This window comes from Tenrec ecaudatus, chromosome 7 (genome assembly GCF_050624435.1).
Source record: "Tenrec ecaudatus isolate mTenEca1 chromosome 7, mTenEca1.hap1, whole genome shotgun sequence".
Classification (NCBI taxonomy): domain Eukaryota; kingdom Metazoa; phylum Chordata; class Mammalia; order Afrosoricida; family Tenrecidae; genus Tenrec; species Tenrec ecaudatus.
The window spans coordinates 60,761,872-60,783,455 of NC_134536.1; the positions used below are offsets into that span (position 1 = coordinate 60,761,872).

At 46.5% G+C, this 21,584-nt stretch overlaps 1 protein-coding gene across 2 annotated transcripts in view; it reads left to right on the plus strand.

Moving 5' to 3' along the window:
• FYN (FYN proto-oncogene, Src family tyrosine kinase) overlaps positions 1 to 21,584 on the plus strand; it is a 257,337-nt gene that overhangs the window by 123,008 nt on the left and 112,745 nt on the right. The window lies entirely within an intron of this gene.

Genomic DNA, 21,584 nt, shown 5'->3' on the forward strand with positions numbered 1-21,584 from the left:
CCATGGGTCAGTAAACCTGGGATAAAGATTCAAGTTCTACATTACTAGCTGTTCTTTAACGTCTCTGAACTTCAGTTTCCTCAGATGTAAAATAAGTCTCAGAATGTTCCACCGACTTCAGAGTGGAATGAGAGGAACTAGAAAATGCTGGGACCTAGTAAGTGCTGGATAGTGCGGTATTCTTATTATCAAAGCAGCCCTGAGGGGAGCCTGGGCATTTGTCCTTGAGGGCCAGCCACCGTGTTGGTGTGCGTCTCTGGGTGCTGTCACAGGGACATCGGCTGAAGAGCAGCGCCATCCTGCAGCGGTCACTGTGTGCATAGCTGTGGAAGCCCGGAAGACCCTTGCCTCATTCTCCCACCTGGAGAGCCATTCTTGCACAAGCTTGGCTAATTGAACTTCCCTTCCCGCCCCTTCTGCCACCAAATGAGGACACATTGTTGGGTTTTGTTTTGGCCTCTAAGTGTAGATAGGGGACCCAAATCTATCAGTAAACACGGGCTGATAGTTAAGGTCTCTGTAACGGACTAACTGTAGCTTCATAGGATCAGAACGATGAATATGGTATGGCCCTGGGGGTTGGCCCAATCTCCTACTAGCAAAATCTTCTGCAGAAGCTGTGAAAGAAAGGAATTCAAATTCTCTGCCCTGACTCTTCTGGTATTTTGTGAAATACCTTTTGTCCATACTCAGAACTCTGTATGAGAAAGTACATTTCTTGTTATGTTATTTAAATCTTAATCTTGAACGTGAAAAAAAAAAGAATAACTAGATAATCAACTGGAAAAAGAATAAAGGAACAAGAGAGGGAAAATGGAGGGAGGGGAAGAAAAGGAAACAAAAGCCATCAAGTCCTACTGAGCTGCACTGTGTACTCTGGGGGAGCCCCGGTGGTGTAGTGGTAACCAGTTGGGCTGCTGATCACAAGGTCAGCAGTTTGAAACGACCAGCCACTCTGCAGGGGAAAGACAGGGTTTTCTATTCCCATAAAAAGCTACAGTCTGGGACACCCACAGGGCCAGTTCTGTGTCCCATAGGGTCACACGGGCTGGAATTGACTCCAAGGCAGTCAGAGAGAGTGTATACCCTGTCGAACAGGGACTTGGTCTCCTCCCTGTCGCCTCAATGCCTGGAGCATGCAGGACACGTAGAAAACCTATGATAAGTGTTTACTGAATGACCCATTGCTCTTAGTCACCTTCTAATTGACAGAGAACAGCCCACTCACTTTCTCACCCACCAACCCACCAAATAGTTCACACAGCCTTCCTTCTGCCATGGTTTTCTCTTCTCTGGTCTAATCTGCCATTGTTCATCCTTTGACTGTTTGTCCTCTGATGTTATTTTCATATCCCTCCCCACCAAGGAACTGTCCTTGGGGAAGGGTGGAGGGAAAGAAGTACAGTGAGCCCATTGATGATGGTCAGAGACACAGAAGCCTAGTCTGCTTCTTTTGCAATCAGTGCTAAGTGCTTGGTAATAATGGAGCTTGATGGCTTTCTTAAGAACCCTCTTCTAAGAACAGAGCTCCCCAAAGTAGGGAGGGTAGTAGTTGTCCATGAGATGGGGTGGCAGCAACGTCCTCTTCTTAAAGGTCTTCATTGAAGTGAATCTAAGCCTTACTTTTAGACAGCAGAAATGCTTAGTATAAATCCTTGGGTGATCTTTATTCATTATGAGACACATCGAGTTTGAATTTCTTAAAACCTGTATGTTCCTTAAACATTTAGGCCTGGTTGGTTGCTTTTTCTGGTCATGCCAGAGAAGATATCTAAGCATATGGAGAACAGTGAGTCTCAAGCCCGAGTCCATTTTGTCCCCTGGTGGTTATAATTGGAGTGTATGTATTACTGGCATCCAGTGGGTAGAGGTCCAAACCCCAACCAAACCACACTCACTGCCGTTGAGTCAATGCCAACTCCAATGCGAAGTGACCCTATAAGAGAAGCTAGAACTGTCCCTGTGGGTTGCCAAGATTTTGGAGACTAGAAGGCCCTGTTTCTCCTCAGAGCAGCTGGTGCTTTCGAACTGCTGACCTTGAGATTAGCTATTAGCAGCCCCAGGATTTATAATCCCTATGCCAGCAGGACTCGTGGGTAGAGACCCAGGAAGGTGATGAACATCCTTCACTGCAGAGGCCCACATTCCCACCAAAGAAAGATCTAGTTCAAAACGTCCGTAGTGCTGAAGCTAAGAAACGCTTATAGAAAGGTGACAAGTAAACAACAAAAGTTAAGCTAAGGTTTAAAGTCCCATATATACTCGTGTACAAGCCGAATTTTTCCAGCACATTTTTAATGCACCTTTTGTGGCAAAATTAGGTGCCTCGGCTGATATTTGGGTCAGCTTATACTCGAGTGTATACGGTACTCATTTTGTAGATTTAAAATTGTAACTTTTAATATTTAATTATAGTAATTATAGCAGAGGGTTCTTAAAAGTACAGGGGAAAATTCCATTAACTTTTTTTCCCATTAAATTTTCTCTCTCCCCCCCCATGAACTTTTGTAGCTCTTTTATAGATGCATTTAAATTATTTTTTAAAAAAAACAACATAGATGTGTTGAGAGGATCCTAGGGTTTAGAGGCCCCTAAGAGACCATTTCTTGTATGATCTCTGAGGCCAAGGAAAAAGGACCTGAATGAATTCAGGCAGACAGACAGAGAGACGGGCGTCTGAAGGTTTATGCTAGGGAAAGCTAAAAGCGAGGCTCACACCACATGATCTCAGTAGTCGCACAAAAGAGGTGGCCCCTATTGTAAATTTCACCCTCAGCTTCTCTAGATGTGCTTGCCTTCAGATGACCTCTGAGATGAAACACAATTTCAGTCTGGGCTGGTCCTTCCTTCGGAATCAAGGATAGTGATTCTTGTGTGCTGAAAATGTGCGTCGGGGAGGAGAGTGATCTCGTTACCAATGATTGAGACGGGGAGTATTTCAGAGCACAGGGCCATTTATTTGCATCAGTTTGCTAGTAACACCACAGTCTGGCTTAGATGTGAGTTGTTGAGAGATTTTGAAGCCAATATGGCTACATTTGCTGAAGCAGGGTAATTAAAACAGCATATGTCAAGTTGTGATATAGGACAGCCCACTCAAAAAGTCTTTGTTTAATTATAGGGTTCACTTTGGGAGAGTAACCATGTTTTGTGTGTGTGTGTGTGTGTGTGTGTGTGTGTGTGTGTGTGTGTGTGTGTGTGTGTGTGAGAGAGAGAGAGAGAGAGAGAGATTTTGAGATGCACTAACCCAGCTTGTAGGCCAAGTGAATATCTTCCCAGAAAGGGCGTGGTGTATGTTTGTGGACATACATATTCCTTGCCAAAAGCTCCAGTATAATGTTCTTTTGATTCTACTACCATTCATTTTTATTTTTCTAATAATCTTTCCTCTGGAAAGAATGCTAAGAAAATGCATACTGGGAAACCAGAGGCCAGATGATAAAAGATCTCATTTCAGATGGCCAAGCCCAGAAATTTAGGGACTGTATATTATCAGACTGCTGCCTTAAAGATGAATAGATTTTGGAGGAATATACCAACACTGAATGTAAGCAGAGCTGAGTGAGACTGTAAAATTACAGCGTTGGCAGAGCGGCCATCCAAGACACAACAATTTATCTCTCTCTACTGGCAGCAGCAGGGGAAAAAAGACGTAGGAATAGAAAACGAAGTAGACTCCAGGTCTAAGTGTCTCTATGAACTATTTTGCTACCTCCCTTATCATGAGACCAGAAGCGCTAGATGGTGCCTGACTACCATCAAACCAAAAACACACAAAAGCTCCCTGCCATCAAGTCCATTCTTTACTCATAGTGACCTACACGACAGAGGAAAACTGTGTCCGAGGCTGTACATCTTGATGGGAGCAGAGCCTCGTCTTTCTCCTCCAGACCAGGCCCGGTGAGCTCAAACCACTGACATTTTGTTCACAGTCCAACACTTGACCACTGTGCTCCTTCAGAGGATAAAGTCCCATTTACGTTTCCAAAATATATACCATGGAGAGCACATTTAATGATCAATTTATAATATGTTCTGTACTTGTATGTGCAGAAATGACTTTTATGAAAATTTATTAAAACAACAAATATTTTGTTTCTTGGGTATTGAAGAAAAATATTCTCCTTTTTGAAAAATATTTAATGACCTGGAAAAAGATACCCTTTTGGATTTTAAAGTTTGCATGTGTAAGCATGTATAAGCATACATAGGCAAGGATATTACTTTCGGTCTAAGACACACCTGACCCTAGCCCTAGTATTTTCATTTGCTTCATACTCTTGCGACAGTTGGTTATTGAAGAAGGAAGACTGAAGAGAAATTGATGCATTGAACTATGGTGTTGACAAAGAATATTGAAAGTACAATGGATTGCCAAATGATGGGAGAAATTTTAAAACACATAATCAGTTTTTTAAAAAATCAATAATAAGAATATTCAGTGTGTTCACAGTACTTTCATTCATGTTATTCTCAATTTGAGTTTTTAAAGTTTTCATGTTTAGATGACAACAATATAGAACTTTATCTCATACTTTCAGATTTCTCTCGGAAAGTTAGCTTTGTTACTCTAGTTTAAAAAAAAATCATCTCATCAATTCTAACTCAGGGTGACCTGTGTGTATCAGTAGAACCATGTTCCATAGGGTTTTCATGGACAATTTTTTTTTAGTCGATAGTTCTTCCATGGTGCCTTTGGGTGCACTTGACACACCCACTTTTGGTTTACCACTAAGCACAGTAAGCATTTGCATCACCCAAGCACCCGCACTTACACTGTTGGCCACTGCGCATCCCAGCTGGAGAGACAAAGCTGTGAAATGGAGCCCTGAACTGGTAAGGAGGGCTTGGAACCAGCCTACAGCCCTACCTCATCATGGCAGGCGGACTGTTCAAATACATACGGAGATATTGTTTATAGCTAATTTAAAGTTATAACTTAGCATTTGTCCTTAAAAACCACTCCTCAGGTGGTGCAGATATTAAACAAACAAACAAACAAACATTACCATGGAGTCAATGCTGACTCATAGCGATCCTATAGGACAGGGTAAAACTTCCCAGGTGAGTTTCTCAAACAAACTCATTACTTACAGGAATCATAAGACAGCCCTGCCTTTTGCCTACCAGCTGTCATTTTGCAGCTTGTGGTTTCAAAACTGCTAACCTTGCAGACTGGAGTCCAACTTGTACCCACTAGGCCCCGGGGCTCCTGGGAGAAGCCGATAAACTCTTGACTTTAGGTGATTGGTCTAAAGCAGTGAGATAGCTACTCCCTGCCCACCTCCCACCAGGACGCATTTGGAGATGTGTGAAGAGTGTGTGTTATCCTCCTCTCAAAGGCTGGAAGGCACGTTAGCATATGGTGAGGGAAAGAGTGGGACAGGGATGGGAAAGGGCTCAGTGCTCCTGGTACCCCCCCCCCCCGCCCCGGCCCCCCAGGTGCCTTGACTTCATCCATAGTAGAGCCAAGACTCACCCTCATGCTACTAGAACCCAAATCTTTGCCCAAAGCCCAGTCCCATTGAGTCATAGCCAGCTCCTTCCTATGCCCATGTGGGTTAGACTAGAGCTGTGCGCTCCAGGGTTCGTGCTCAGTGGTTGGTTCTCCACCAGCCCTTTCTTCTAGGCCCCTGGGGTGGATTCGCACTTCCAGTCATCTGGTTAGCAGCCAAGCGCATGAATGGTTTGCACAGCCCAGGACTCCGCGTGCTTCACCAAAGGCATCCCGGAACTAACGCTCACTTCACTGGGAGCTCTCACTGCATACAAATGACATTGAAAATAGTGCTCCTGCAGGTTATGTGGTTGCGATACTGCACACCCGAACTCAGGCACCACATGGCTGCAAGGTAGAAACAGCTCCTGGAAGACCTCAGGGGCCCTGTGCCTGCCACTCGTATCTAAGCCCCTTGCAGGGAGGAGAGGAGGCAGGGCTGCTTCGGAACCGCCCAGCACCTGGTAGGATCACAGCCTGTGACCCAGCCTTATTGAAGTGAAATAGCTTCTAGACAGGGAACCAGATGTCCATTTCAGGTGTTTTTGATACGATAGCTTAGGCTTTATTCCCACCTGGTGAACCTGTATAACCTGCTGTTGAGCCGTGTTTAATGTTTAGCCTCACCAAATGTCAGCCAGCAGAGGCCATTCATGAAACTTACTCAAGTGGTAAAAATAAAGATGTGTGGAATGAAAGGACACACAGTGAAGCCAACGTAAACATAAATGTTCGGGGGTTATAAAAACAGGATCCTTTCCTTTTCCAGCTTCTTGCCCCCCCCCTTTTCGTTTTGAGAAATGTCAAGCCTGTGGGTTGGCAGAACGGTTTATAAATGGATGAATGCTCTCCACACTCACCAGTTGTTCTAAGTTTGCCACATTTTGCTTTATTCCACCCTTCCCACAATGTGTGTGTGCAGGACATACTTTTCCTGCTGAACCATGTGGAAGTTAGTTCCAGGCATCTTGATCGCTTACCTCTAAATACATCACCATCTATCTCCTGAGAAAGGGCTCTCTTCTAAATGACCACAATATTAGCATCACATCTAATGAGTTTAACAACCATACCGTGATACTCTCATAGTCAGTCATTTTCCAGATTTTCCCAGTTGTCCTTAACTTGTTTTAAAGTCCCATCTCTACACTTTTCAATCCCAGGTCTAAGCAAGCTTTACTTGATGCATTTGGTTGCTAATATTTTGAAAAACCATTTAGAATAACCTTCCTAAGTCTGTGACCCTTTAATACAGTTCCTCATGTGGTGATGAACCCCCCCTCCCAAGCATAAAATTATTTTCGTTGCTACTTCATCACTGTAATTTTGCTACTGCTATGAATCAGGTGACCCCTGTGAACGGGTCGTTCAAGCCCTTCACAGGGGTCATGACCCATAGGTTGAGAATCGCTGATTTAGAACATTATATATATAAAAAACCAAACTCACTGCCATCGCGTCATTCTGACTCCCAGTGACCCTATAAGAATAGGGTAGAATTGCTCTAGTGGGTTTCTAACTCTACTGCCCTAGAAATCCTCATCTTTCTCCTGTGCTTTGGAACCGACTGTGCGGTTAGCCGCCCAATGCATAGCCTACGCCACCAGGGCTCCAGATACACATGTCTATACCTATTCTTCTATATAAATCTCACATACATACTGGAGATTTTCCAGAGTGTCCTAGCTGGTTTTCTTGGAGAATGCACTGCTTGCTGGGTTCGTGTGCTTCGTCAGTATTCACTTGCTCCTCTGCGTCTCAGACTTGGCAGCTCGCTCTAGAGACTGGACGTGTGATGGGGTGTGCTTGATGCTCCCTCTCATCAGAACACAGGTGATGTTGCATGGCCCCATTATCAGCAGTTGGGTCTCTTAGGGAAGGTTGTCACTCAGACCTCACCATTGGCCAGTTTCTTCTTGGTAATGTTAGTAAGCCGTCAGCGTCTGGTTACTGAGTCCCTTCAGCCAGTGGTTTGAGCGTCCAAGGTAACCAACCCTTGCCTGGATTGGTTATGACATTGGGGTATCATCTGATAAGCTGTCCTTGCGTCTCTTTCTGAACCCCGGGAGGCTGTGATCTGGGCCTTCCATGGTTTATACTGTTTGTTTGGGGTTTTTTAAGTCACTGCCCAGATAATCAGTTGGATTTTGCTGGGACTATAAATTGTGTGATGGTAGATTTTTCTCCCTTGCCTTTGGGATAGACAGGACTAGCTAGCAGAGCATTTACTGTGAACCAGGCATCACAGGGGCGCCTTAACTCCTTCACTTTCTTCCCACACAGCATCTCAGACAGTGAAGTGAGGTCATCCGCCCCTGAGTGCCCAGCCCCTGTGTTGGAACTAAGACCCAGAGAGATACCTGGGCTTCGTTTATGCATTCTCTCTCCTCGCCAGTCCCATCCCCTGGCTGCCACCCACCCTACAGTACTCACTTCATGGAAATGCCCACCTGACAGGGTACCTCTGTTCACAAGGGAAAGCAGCCAGGAAGGACTGTTGGAATCCTTAAGTCACCCAGGCCTAAAAGGGTCAGCGTTGAGCCTGAGCCTCAGACTAACGTGGGCTCAGCCCTGCCAGAAATCTGGATCTGGTTACTAGCTATCTCAACTTTGGGCCGGTGGGGGAGCAGGGAATCATTAATTTCACAACCTAGTAATTTTTTTGGAACTGTGCGTGGTGATGTGGGTGCTGGTTCACAGAGCACGTGTGTTTTCCATTCCGTTCGTACACATTTTGTGCCTTAGCACAGGCCTCAGTCTCCTGTGTGGAGCAGTGCCGCTCCCCCTTCCACTCTGGCTTCCCCGGTAACGTCCATCTTCTTTCCGGCCCCCTCTGGCTGTTTGTACTTTGATTCGGGGTAGATGCTGCCCATTGGGTCTGCGGTGGTTCTGTTCCACCTGGTGGCGTTAACATTCATGTTACAGGCCTGTCTACTGTTGGACTGAAAAGTCATCCCGGGATGGTATCAGTTGCAGACTGGAGTTCCACCAGTTCCTATCAGACCAACAGGCCTGGTCTTTTGTTGTTGTTGCAAGTTTGCGTTTTGTCCTACATTTCCTTTTCCCTCCCACTCAGCCCAGGGCCTTCTATTGTGATCCCAATGAGAGCGACTCCCTCAACTTTCTGATGCTGAAAAGACGAGCATAACTGTTGTAAAGCACGGCAGCAAGCCACTGTGGGCACCCGCACGACTGCCGGCAAAGGCAGCCCGCCAAGGCTTTGTTTAGAAGTGGCAGTCATCTCTTTATTTATTTTTAACACCCTTTATTGAACAGAAATTAATATGCTTGAGATATAGTATGGCTTCGGTTGGGGGATGTTTTGGTTTTTGAGTGGGGGGTGGTGTCTCACAGACATGTTATTAACTGGTGTATCATAGACTCATCTCTGAGTCAGTAAGTGAGCGTCACCATCCAGGCTCTTCCAGCTGTAGGTTTGGAAGAAAGCAAATACACTTCTCCTTGAAAGCCACCTATAGGACCGCCTCCCCCTCCCCCCTAACTGTTTTGGGGAAAGTATTCTCTTTGGGTTGTGGCTTGGGAAGAGGGGTAATGGTGTAGGTAAACTTAGTTCTTCGTGTAAGAATTGAGTCCTACCCTCTCGTTTTACAGATCAATGACCGGAGGCACAGAGAGCTTGAGTGTTGCTTAGGTCAGATGATCCAGAGCTTGGACCCCTCCTGCTCCAGGAAACAATAGTTTCCTGCTGAATAGGTAGCAACCGGAATACTGTACCATGGGCCATCGACCTCATTGTCTACAGTGGATCTTTCCACCACCAGTTACATTTAGGCAAGAAACACAGTTCTGATCTGTGCTGCCCACCAGAAATAGAATGCATGTCACATGTGTGACAACATTTTCTAGTAGCCCTGGAGGCATTGTTGGGTAAGCCTTGGATTGCTAAACACAAAATTGGCTGTTCAAACCCAGCAGCCACTCCAAGATAGAAATATGAGACTCTCCTCTCTTGTAAAGAGTTATAGCCTCTAAAACCTTATATAGGGTTGCCGTGAGTCAGGATTAACTGGATGGCAGTGGTTAGTAGCCACATTAAAAATATAAGAATAAAATGAAAATATATGGGTGAAATGTATTTTAGTAATCTATGTATTATTTTAAAGGGAGCTCCAATGATGCCATGAGATGAGTGTTGGACTGCTGACCTCTAGCTTGGCAGTTCAAACCTATCAGCCACTCCATGTGAGAATGATGAGGTTTTCTGTTCCCATAAAGATTTTCAGGCTGGAAAACCCATAGGGGCAGTTATGCTCTGTCCTATAAGGTCACTATGAATCGGTGGCAGTGAGTTGGAGTTGGTGGGACTATTGGGTGAGCATCAGGCTGCTAGCTACAAGGTTGGCTGTTCAAACCTACCAGCCACTTCACGGGAGAAAGATGGGTATATCTGGTCCTTTAAAGATTTACAGCCTCGGAGCCCCCATAAAACGGTTGTTATGAGTTGGAAGTAACTTGATGGTAGTGGGTGTATTTTTTTATTTCGGTATGTCTTATTCAACCCAATGTATATCCAAAATATTGTTTCAGCGCATACAATCAGTGTTGAAAAATGTTGAAGTCGTTTGCCATTCTATTGTACTTCAAAATCCAATGTGCATTTTATACTTAATTAGACCACATCTCAGGCTGGCTAGTCCCATGTCAAATGTTTCAGTGTGGCTGGCTGGTAGCTATTGCACCAGACTGTGCAGCCCCTGAGCAGAGCAAGTCCAAGGTCACACCCAGTGAAGTTCCTTTATTTAAATCACTGGTGAGAAACTTAATCAGCCTTCCTAGCCACCCTCCCACGCCCCTCTGCGGCTACATATTTCTGCCCTCGCTGTGCCACTTTTTCCCCAGCTCACGCTGATTACAGGGGACTCTTGGTTTGGCCATAGCCATTAGCTCAGCAGTTTCCCACCAGTCCTGGCAGCTGGTGAGCTCAGCATGCACTATCTTTTCAATGACAGTGTACAGCACACTTCCACACACAATTTCCAGTGACGTTTCTCAAAACCAGGCTAATGGCTTTAATTCTTTCTTTCTGAGAGACCCGTCCTAGTCCTCAGGACGTCAGCAGCCCAAGTAGGCTGAATACATTTTAAGATACAGTTTTGCCTCAAATATATACTCTCCTTTCCATGAGTCATGGTTAGTTTGGGAAGCGTTGCTTTTGACTCACCAATTAAGCAAAGACCATTTGCCATTGAGCCCACTCCAACGTGTGGCCACCCTGTGTGTGTCAGAGGATTTATGTGCTCCATAGGATTTTTTCCAAACGCTTCATTTTTACTGCTGCTGAAACAGATTCAAAAGACCACACACCAGTTCAACCATTCCTGTGTGTGCGATTCATTGCCATTGATTATAATATTTTTCAGGTTTTGCATCTATTCTCCCCCTTCTCTGAGGAATGCGGCTTTGCCATTAACGGATGTGACTGTGTTTTCAGTCCCGCATCTCTGGGCTTGTCTTCTGATACACTCCTGGTGAATCTCGGGCCTCCAGCCTTTCGGTCGGCAGCTGAGAACACGAACCATTGCACCTCCCAGGGACTTCAACTAGCCAAAGACTTTCCCAATAGTATCATCCTACTTTGAGCATTAGTCACAGGGAAGCATCAGCTAAGGTTCGATTCCATTTCCACTAAATGTCAAGTCCCTGGCCATTGACCCAGTTACTTGAATTATTAGACTGTGAAGTCCCAGTCCTGGAACATTGACGGGCTCCTGGGGTTTCTTGTCATGGAGTTTGCCTAAATCCAAACGCGGATGTGTTGGCAGCGAAACTTTGCCGAGGGAAGAGATTCTCCCATACTCCGTCAGACACCGGATCTTTCCATCTTCTAATATTTGCTGTCACGGGGGCAAGTAGACCAGTTAGTTCTCCTTTTGCTATTCTGTAGCCTTCTCCGGTAACCGAAGGATGACACCACAAACCCAGCCCAGCCCTTCCCCTGGAAGAGCAGTGGATGTCCCTGTTTCTCTGCAGTCTGAAGATTTTGACTTGATATATCACTCTCCATCATTCACAGACCCCGGAGTTCTTCCATCGAAAGCAACTCCGGGCCTGGTGTTGCTATGGAATAAGAACCATGTGTTGTGGGCCCTCGATTTCTTCTCTCATCTAGCTGCTTCCTGACTCAGAGCAACCCTTGGGGGCGGAGTAGAACCGCCCCTGTGCGTTTCCCAAGCTGAGACTCTTATGTAAGCAGAAAGCTTCATCGTTCTCTGAAGAGCTGCTGGGGGATTTGAACTGAGGAACCATCAGTTAGCCGCCCAACTCGTAACTCACTATGCCACCAGGGCGTCTTTCGCTTCAGTAATACCCGAGCCACACCCCCGCCCCCTGCTGCCAACCACCAAAGCCTGCCCCTGTTAAAGTCACAGCCCCTTCATTTGCTTTTATTCAAAGGCATCTTTTATTTCCTTGAGTAGGTATCTCATAGTCATTGCAAACTGTCACTTAATATTTCTGCTTAATAACCAGAAATTATAGTTGGCTCCAGCCAAGGGGCTGAGTCTGTAGGTTTTGATTCCAAGGGTGGTGCTGAGTGGGAATGTTTTGGTCTCATCGTCCATGCTGTCAGTTAACTAAGAAGTGATGGGCCGGGTTGGTGACAGGGGAAGGAAAAAGAAGCAAACACCACAGTGGCAGAGCATCAGCGACCCTGGGGGCTCTTGACCTGGGTTTAGTCGAATCACCTGAGGAGAATTTTTCAACCCTGTCCCTCAGTCTGCCCTCGACTCAGTCAGAACCCCAAGGCCCAGCCAAGTGAATAAGAACTACCTGCTCTTCTTCAAGCATTTGTCAAAACTCAGGAAGAATCTTACTACATATGAAATATACCTCAAACAATCTACTATCCTGATATATGAAGAAGCTTCCAGAAATTCAAGGGAAACATTTAATTAAAAGGTAATAGAATTTTCCCATGAACTTTTAGAAGTCCCTTTTTATGTATGCATGCTTCAAATTTTGACACCTACCTCCCGGGAGATGACTTTTTAACTCTGAAATGCTCTGGTGTCTGTGACTCAAGTTCACACTGAAACAAAGAAGGAGCAGTGCTAGGCTAGTTTTTGCCAGAGTCGAGAGGTGCAGTGACCTGCCCTTAACCCAAACCAAACACACTGCCATGGCGTTGTCCCCAACCACAAGCCAACCCTGCATGGTATCTCCACGGCGGGAAGTCTACATGGGAGCAGACAGCTGCAGCAAACAGCTCGCCTTTCTCCCTCAGAGCACCTGGAGGACTTTGAACTGCTGGTCTCCTTAAGGGGATTCTTTTTTGCATTAAATGAATCTCCAACAATTACAATACAGCATGACAATTGAAATATGAGTGTATTTAAGGAGCAAAGAAAGAGAAGAACATGAAACATACCACTCGTGCACGTACATCCCGCCTCACCCACTGCCAGCGTCCAGGTGGACAAACACAGAGGAGAAACCCCAGACTCTGAGCCTTGGGGCATGAGTGGACAAGGAGCTGCAAATACGTTCTGCCTGTTATCCAAAGGAATAGTCCTCAGAATTCGATTCTTTTTTTTTTTTAAAGAGAATATGCTATGGTGACATTTCACCCACCCTTGATAATGATTCAGTTCTTCATCCTGGTCTGTCTAGCCCCAGAAGCCGTCTTCGTGCCTGACACACTGTAGGAGAAAAGCACAGTCGGTGTGTTGAACTGTTTTAGTACCTTGCCTCTGCTCTGACAGACTGTTTAAATACATTTACATCTCAAGAGTATATGAGGACCTTCAAAACAATTATGGAAAAATAGAAAGAAAAGATCATGGAATTTTCCCAGGAACGTTTTGAAGCCCTCCTCGTATGACACTGCAAATAGCTTTCAAAATAGTACTCAGATTGCTTCCGTATTTGTTTCCAAAATGGTAGCAGTAGTCTCTGCCCTGCAAGGAGAGCATAGTTGAGAACACGTGTGGTTCCTCCTGGCTTGTGCCTGGGTAGGATTTGACGTTTGTGTTGCAGGAACTTTAAGTACTTCTAACCTGGTTTCATTCACTCTTCCCCTGCATTAAAATTAAAGTATCTGCGGGTTGGGGAAAGCAAAAAGGTCATGGCATTTATTTCACCTGATACACCTGCAGACAGAAAATAGCACTGTTTTTCCCTGGATATTGGGTGTTCTTTCAAGAGTTGGGGTGGGGCAGGTAATATTCGAGACTAGCTGGTTATATAACTGTGAAAAAATGTGGTTGCTGCTGGGTACCTACTCCTCCAGGAAAATCGGTCTTCCGACATATTCTTCAGCTTATGTGCACATTTGATGCTGTGACACAGACAGGAAAAACATTCACCTTGACCCATTGGCAGTTCCCATGTTGCTTTGTGTGGATGCTGGATGTGTTTCTAAATGTTTCTTGAACTTGGATCACTGTCACTGCTTACCAACTCTAAAAGCAACCTACACTCCAGGTGCTGTTGCTTTAAATAAACAACCACGTAGAAGCAGCCTGGATGATCTTGTGGAAGCTAGCCTGGGGGTTTTAAATGGCAGAATGAACAGGATATTGGCCTTATTGTTGGGTTTGAGCTTTATTCAGCTGTGGGACTTTGGGCAAGTCACTTAACCTCTGTGAACTTCAACTTTCAAATTTCCAAGATGGTGGCTGTCTGGGGAATTGAAAGGGCTAATAAATATGCTCACTTGATGCCTGGCATTAGAGTGCTTGCTTTATGTTAGATCTCTTTACTCTTCCCTTCTGAGCACAGAGAGCAATCATGTCGTTCATCCCAGCAACCACAGAGAAAGGTGTAAATGCCTCAACCTGGAAATCAGGGCCTTTCATGATTTGCTGTCCAACCTGCCTCTTCACCATATCCAACTCCCACTTCCGTTCAATGCCACAGCAAAGCCAAATGCCTCTGTGCCCTCCGATCACTTTGAGTACTTTCATTCTAGCCCTCGGATACCTCCTTCCACCTGATGGAGTCTAGATCCAGCCTACTGTAAGACTCATCTTAAAAGCCCCTCTTCCTGCCCACTAGGCTGGAGAAATCGCCTATGTCCATCTCTGTGTCTTTCTCATCACAAAACCAAACCAAACTCATGCCGTCAAGTTGAGGCCGACTCCCATTGCCCTTACAGGACAGAGTCTAACCGCCTCTATGAGTTTTCGAGACTGTACCTTCTGACAGAAATAGAAAGCCCTGTCTTTCTACTGTGGCTGGTGGTTTCAAATGCTGACCTTGAGGATCTCAGCCCAGTGCATTACCACAACACCATCGTAGGTGCTCAAAAATGAACCAAAACAAAGGATTGACTGTAAAGAGATAGGTAAAGATAAGGTTCTCTCAAGGTACAAGCCTTTGCCATGGGTATGAAAATCTGGCCAGTGTCTCGTGTGTGTGTGTGTGTGTGTGTGTGCGCGCGCGCGCACGTGCGCACATGTGCACATGGAGAGAGAGTGAGGGAGTGTGTGCATGTGCATGTATGCACTAGCATGCTCTGGTTCCCTGTTAGCTCTCCTTCTCCTCCCTGACCTACAAGAAGCCCAAAGAATAGTAAATGACCTTGCTCCCTGCAGTGACCCATGCTGTCCTACCCAGTCAAACCGCATCCACATGACCCCAGCCCAAAAGGCACTGAAGCTTCTGCCACCTCTGAGAGGACTTCCAGAAACAGATAGCGTCTCCTGTAGCAATTCCATCACACCCCCTCTGTGCCTCCAGCTGCCAGGGAAGGGGGACCAGGGAGAATGAGCCACAGCAGGGAGGGGAAGAAACTGAGGGACTGGAACAGGAGAGGGACATTCTTTGTTTTAAAAGAAAGAAAAGCCTTTCCTTTTACTTCTCCAGTTTGCTTGGCCCCCACTCCCTCCCAGCCCCCGGTTCTGAAAGGGAGTAAGGCAGCCCTTCGTCCTCCAAGCTCAGACCTTGATAAGTGATGTGGGGGACTAACTGAGTCGATTGTTAACCCACTCCTGATTTACAGAGGAAGGCAGTTCAGTTACAAATAGTTTCTTTTCTGCTAAATCAGAGGCTCCCCATGCTGTGTCATCTGCCTGCAAATTAGCTAGAGGCACAAGCTTTGCATTATGCAGGGGATTGAGTCTCACGGTTATTATGCTGGAAAGTGTGGTTTCTCACTTTCTGGCCTGTACAGAGGCTGTCACCCAGGGATCCGCACACCGGGAACCTTTACATCATCCCTGAGCCCTGTCCTCTAGCCCTGCGCACCGTGGGGCGAGAGCGTGTCAGGGCCTCCCTATCCCGTGATGCTGACCCCAGTCTCGCTACATCTTACCTCCTCAGATGCTCCTTGTGAACCTTTTCCTATAGACGAGTCCTCGGGAACCACTCCCTTGAAAAGCCTTGTCGCTGTGTGTGGCAGAGGGTCCATTTTGCCTCACACCGACCCCATGTGACGGAGTAGAGCTGCCTTGCCCACAGGGTGGCCCAGGCTGCAGTCTTCACTGGAAGAGGTAGGATGGCCTTTCTCCCCTGGAGCCCCTGGGTAGGTTTGAACTGTCAACCTTTAGGTTAGCAGCTGATACCTAACTGTTGTGCTGTTCCCAGGGCTCCTTTGGAAAACCCTTCGCCTCTCCTAGAAATACCATGTCAAGAGGTTTGGGTTTTGTTTTTTTTTTTGGTTTTGGGTCTTTTGTTTGTTTGCTTGGCATGATTCAGTAACCGTGGTCTTCTGTGGAAATTTATTTTCATACTCAGAGAAAACAAACACACTGGCGTAATGGGTCCCCTCTCAGCTCCCAACAGATGTCAACATCTTGCTACTCTTAGTTCGTCTCTTGCCAATCTTTTCTGATGACTTCAATGTTGTTTGATAGATGGGTGAGAAGCCTAGCTCGCGAACCAGTAATCGCAATGTCCGTACCGCGTATTGGATGGATCTAATGTGTGCCAGCTGCTTCCCATGCCTCACTGCGCTTCATCGCCACAGGCGCTCTGGGGATTCTCACCCAGGCGTTCAAACTCTGCAAATTAGCACCTTGCCCAAAGTTCCCAGCTCCAAAGTCACAGCCGATGCTATCCAAGAAGTAGGCTTCTTCTTTGTTGTACTGAAACCCACCGCCCTTAAGTCACCCCTGAATCATGGTGACCCACAGGAAGAAAACTCCCCAGGGTTTCTGAGGCAGCAAATCATTCCGGGCACAGTCTGGTTCCAAGCAGAGAGTAAGCTCACACACACCACCGACTTTCAGTTAGCGGCCCCATGCTTACTCCGCCGTGCCCTGGGGTCCCCTTTGCAAATGACTTAGGATTTTAACAGGGCATTGGCTTTAATGGTGTGTCTGAGCTTCGCTGTTCACCAGCTGTGGGTGAGAAAAAGAGCAAAACAGACCATGAGAAAAATGTGCGTTTAAACGGATTACGGTATGGGTAGATGGACAGCTATTTTGATAAGCAAGTATTGTGGATGTTAGAAGCAAGGTGGTAAGTAGTTCAGGCTAAAACTATTAAAACTTAATATCTGAAATAATTTGCTAACCTGGTGGGGAGGGGATTCTAACAGAAGCAAACTTTGTCTTGCACACCTAGTAGCAGATGTGACACCCCGGCTGTTCTCAGATGCGTATCCTGTTGATGGCCCTTCTGGTTCTGGGGCAGAATTCTCACCTCCCTGAGGAGACCCAGGCTCGCTCATTCCTGGGCTGTTGCCTGAGCTGGACCGGTTTCAGCAGAACTTCCAGACGAAGAAGGGCTTAGGAAAAAGGCCCTGGCAATCTGTTTCTGGAATTCAGCTTGTGAAAACCCTGTGCATCACAAGCGTCTTGACCGGCAGCCCATCCTGAAGATGGCCCACGAGCAGGGCCGAATCGACAGCAGCTAACCATGAAGCAGCAACAGAGTGGAGACTTGGTTGCCATCAAACCTGCAAACCACCATGCTATCTATCGAGAGTAAGGGCTTGCACACATGACCAATCCCCAGTAACTGGTTGGGTCTAGGTGGAGGCAAAGCATAGGGTGACCCGTCACTGGTCAGTGCCCAGCCACTCAGAAAGTGGTTGCTGCACCGTGGAGACGAGCCAGGCAAAACAGCAGGCAGTTCCTCTTCCCTGCCCGGGCCACTGAGGATCTCCATCGTGGACCCACAGGAGCAGTCTACATGCATACAACCCACGCGCCTAAACTGTTCCTTCTCATACAAGAACATAACCAGTGTGTTTGCTTTTTTACACATCCTTGAAAACGTAGCGCCACCCACACTACCGCATTGTGTAATGTCAACCCTGCTTGGATGTAAGCTGGCCAGCCAGGAACTGCTGACTGGCTCCTGCTAGTTGGGAACAAGGGTTGAAGGCACGGATGTCCTTTCTAGGGCATCTTCTTATCAAAGGTAGGAAGCCTGTGTGGGCAGCCAGCAGACTCCCCCCCAGAGAACCTGCAGAGGGCCCCATATGTCCCAGCAGCCTCCACTCTCCTTCCCCAGCTTGGATGCCATTAGCATTTCCAAACCCCCACTTCAGTGCTCCTGCCCAGGGGAGACTCGGCCCTTCTGACTACAGTCTGCTGTCTGTCGAGGAGGGAGTTGCCCTGAGATGTGAGGGCCACTTCTCCACATCCTCAGGTATCTGCTCGAGTTACCCAATGGTGGTTACACCAAGGAACCAAGGTGTGAATCAGTGACCTTCCCACCATTGCGTGGTTCTTCTTTCACTCCTCCCTAGCCTCTTTTAAAGCCCCGAAGAGGTAACTGTCTTATAAGGTAACCACTCTCTTAGTGCCCCTCTTTTGGATACCTCGAAGCAGTACAGGAGAGAGGGGAGAACTGTCCTGATCTTCAGACCTAGTGTGAATGCCCACTCCGTATTGCTGGTTGCCAGGTTTTGAGAAAGTTTCTTTAACTTCTTTGAGCTCACAGGGTTTTTTGTTTAAATGCAGATCGAATTTGTAAAGGTAAGCAGCCTACTGCCTGACCCAAAGAAGGTGCCACAGAACACTTCTGTCACACGTGTGATATGTCCCGGGCATGATTCTAGAGGTCCTGCTCTCAGGTCCCGACCCTGCTGGTAGCTGGTGGTATGAGCACTGCCTATGTCTTGGCATCTCACTTTCCTCATCTGAAAACAGACGGCATGTTTCCAAGGGTTTGTGGTAGATATTTTTTAATTCTGCTAACTCCTTACTCCTTTGCTGACCCCTTCAGACTGGGGAAGCATGGAAGGTCTGAGCATGGGTCCCGGGCAGGTCAGAAAGAGCGAAGGTTGGGGGCCAGGTGGGTGGTTCACTGGACCTTTGGTGAGATTGAGGTGGGGAAAGTGAAGAGAAATAATAAAACGGAGACTGAAATAAATAATTGGCAGTCCTCACGGTTAATTGCCCCCATGAAAAAACTGCCTCCTTTGCCATGAGACCAGGAGAACTGGATGGTGCCCCACTACCACTCCAGGCCATTTTGACCAAAGATTGTTATCAAAGAATCCTTATCAACAGGAGAGAAAATGTGGAGCAGAATTTCAAATTCTTATGGAATCCATACTTTCTGGAGCTATTTGGGCTGGGTGAACTCTGGACACTATTACCCTAAGGTAATCTTTAAACCTTAAACCCCAAATATCCCCTGAAGTTCTTTTCCTGTTTTAAAACCAAGCAATAGTTTTAACATAGTTCATAATGAACGTCTTCTAAAGACCAATCTCTGTGGGGTCAGATTAGTGACAGCATCTGGAGGGGATCTGAAGCTTAGAGAGCAGTGCTTTTATGCTAATGTCCAAGGAGCCTTTTGGACAACGTGAGGGTGGTGACACAGCACAAAGAAGGCATCGGTATCACTGAATTGTACATGTAGAAATTATCAAATTGGTTTGTGCTTTTGCTCATCTATCTTTTCAACAACCAGTAATTAAAAAAATAAATACAACAAATGGGCATTTCTAAAAATGCAGCTTTTTCGTTTGGTAATGGTAATTTGCCCCCACCTCCGGCAGCTCCAGGAAGGCTTAACTATGCCCCACAGAGAAGTGTGGGTGCCTGCTCTTCTGGCCATTTCCCCTGGGGAGCCCTAATTGCGGCCCAGCCCCCTGCCTGTGACTCCCTGTGGGGAGGGAGGCTGCCTAGGCTGGGCAGACACTGCAGCTCTGCTGCCCACGCTCCGCTCGCTGCCGCCGACTTCCTCCTCCAAATGAGTTCCGTTATTATTTCATGTGGTCTCTCAGCCGGGAGCGCTTGTTTGCTCAGTTTTCCATAGCACACATTAAATCTGTTGTTAGATTTGCAGTTTAGCCTTTCTTGTGGGTCCTCCATCCTTATTGTTGGTTCTGCCTTCTGTAGCCATCCAGGCCCTCGGGGGACCCATTTCCCTTCTCCTCTGCAGCTGCAAGGGGACCAGTAGTTGGGTCCCTTAAATGCAAGCAGATGGAAGGGAGCAGGAGTGTGGAGGCAATTAGAGGGCTTCTCCCTCCACGCACTGCGGGCTTTCTGTCTGGGTGTATGGCTCTCCTTGCTCATTTTATTTTCCATTTGGGTTTTGTCAGACAGTCAGTTTTGTTTTGTCCTGGCTGCATTTTGCTGCTGGTTGTAGTAGTTGGTAATGTGGGGGTGACTAGATTGCTTATTGTTTGGAATCAAGCTTTTCAGCCCCAAGGATAGATGATGCAGCTCAGTTTGCTGATGGCACTTCCTGTTTGTAGAACAGCCACAGCATGCAGAGCTCTCTCAAGTACTGTGCTAGCTCATTTGGTGTGGGCAGACTCAGAAGCCAAACAATGGCTGTACTACTTCGCTCAGCTAGGGCTCCCCCCTGCCCCTTGTCATTTTAATACCGTCTCCTTAGTCAAACCACAAAGATGGAAGAGTAACCAAAAGAAAACTATAGCCTCTGTGGCAGTCTTCCTCTTTTCAGCCAGTCTGTTAAATATGTTTCGAATCCTCTCTGTGCATAGCGCAGGATGCACCAGGGACCATTAGGTAATTGAAGCAGGCAACCTTTGCCATCAGGAAGCTTCCAAGCCAGTTGGGGAAATACGACATAGAAGCCATGGGAGTTTAACTGACAGTACCTGGCACCCAGAGGGCACTCAGTAGCTGTTGAATCAGTGGTTGAGTAAATAAATGAAAAATATGGCCCACCAAAGTCCTGAGAAAGCCGAAGAGTGAGGGAGCTGCTGGGCAGTGCATGACCTGGACAGGAGTGAGTGCAGACACCCTGGCATGGGGCCCACCTGGGTGCAGAGAGTACAGAGCTGCTGTCGGGGTATCTGCATTTCTGGAAGGGAGAAAGCAGGAGGACTGTAGAGCTTTGTGGGTTGTCTGCACTCATGATTTGCCATTGTTTGTAAGCTCATTGAGGGCTGGCGAGATCAGAGGAAGCCATGCCGATGGAAACTGAGAAGATGCTGTTCTTGTGTTTAAGGACAGGACAATCAGAAAGAAGAAAAGAAGGAGGGGTATTGACAGGGAGAGAGTGCTCAGAAATGCAACTGTTGGGGACAAGTCCCAGTGAATTCATCCATCTTAAAGGATCACACAGCCCTGTGTGAGGAACGGATAGAAGGATGAGGGGAGTTAGCCCACAAGCCTAACTGGCTCTTTGGTTCAGCCCCTGAATCTTTCCCATGTCTTCTGCTGGCACTCACAGACTCACACTAACAGGCCAGTAAGAAAGGCAAGTGTGTCAACAGGACTTTATTTTTACTTGTTCTTTTGTGCACCAATAAACTACACTTATTTGATACAGGTTCTGAGACCACCAGGGTTGTGTCAACCCCTTCCTTCTTTATTTAATTGGCTGAATAGATGAAACAATGAACTTCTGTTTTTGCTCATTTTGGTTGTCAAAGAGCTGTATTTCCATTGAATGGCTTGTTCAGACAGCTCCAAGTGAATGTAGAAAAAAACTACACAAATTTTCCTCATTTAATTGTCATCCACATTAAAACTATCATTAATCAGCCCTTAGGTAGAAAGACATTTTTGTGCCATAGGCTTCAAAAGCATGAGTATGCCAGCACCCAGGTTGATATGTATCAGGGTCCAGTTGGCTCAGGTATTCTTACAGAAGTTATTTGTCTTCTTAGGACGGATGGCATCCTCTATTGGTTGCAGTTAAATTTAAACTGATTTTTTTAAGTAACCCTCCAATACTCTTCCTGTAGATA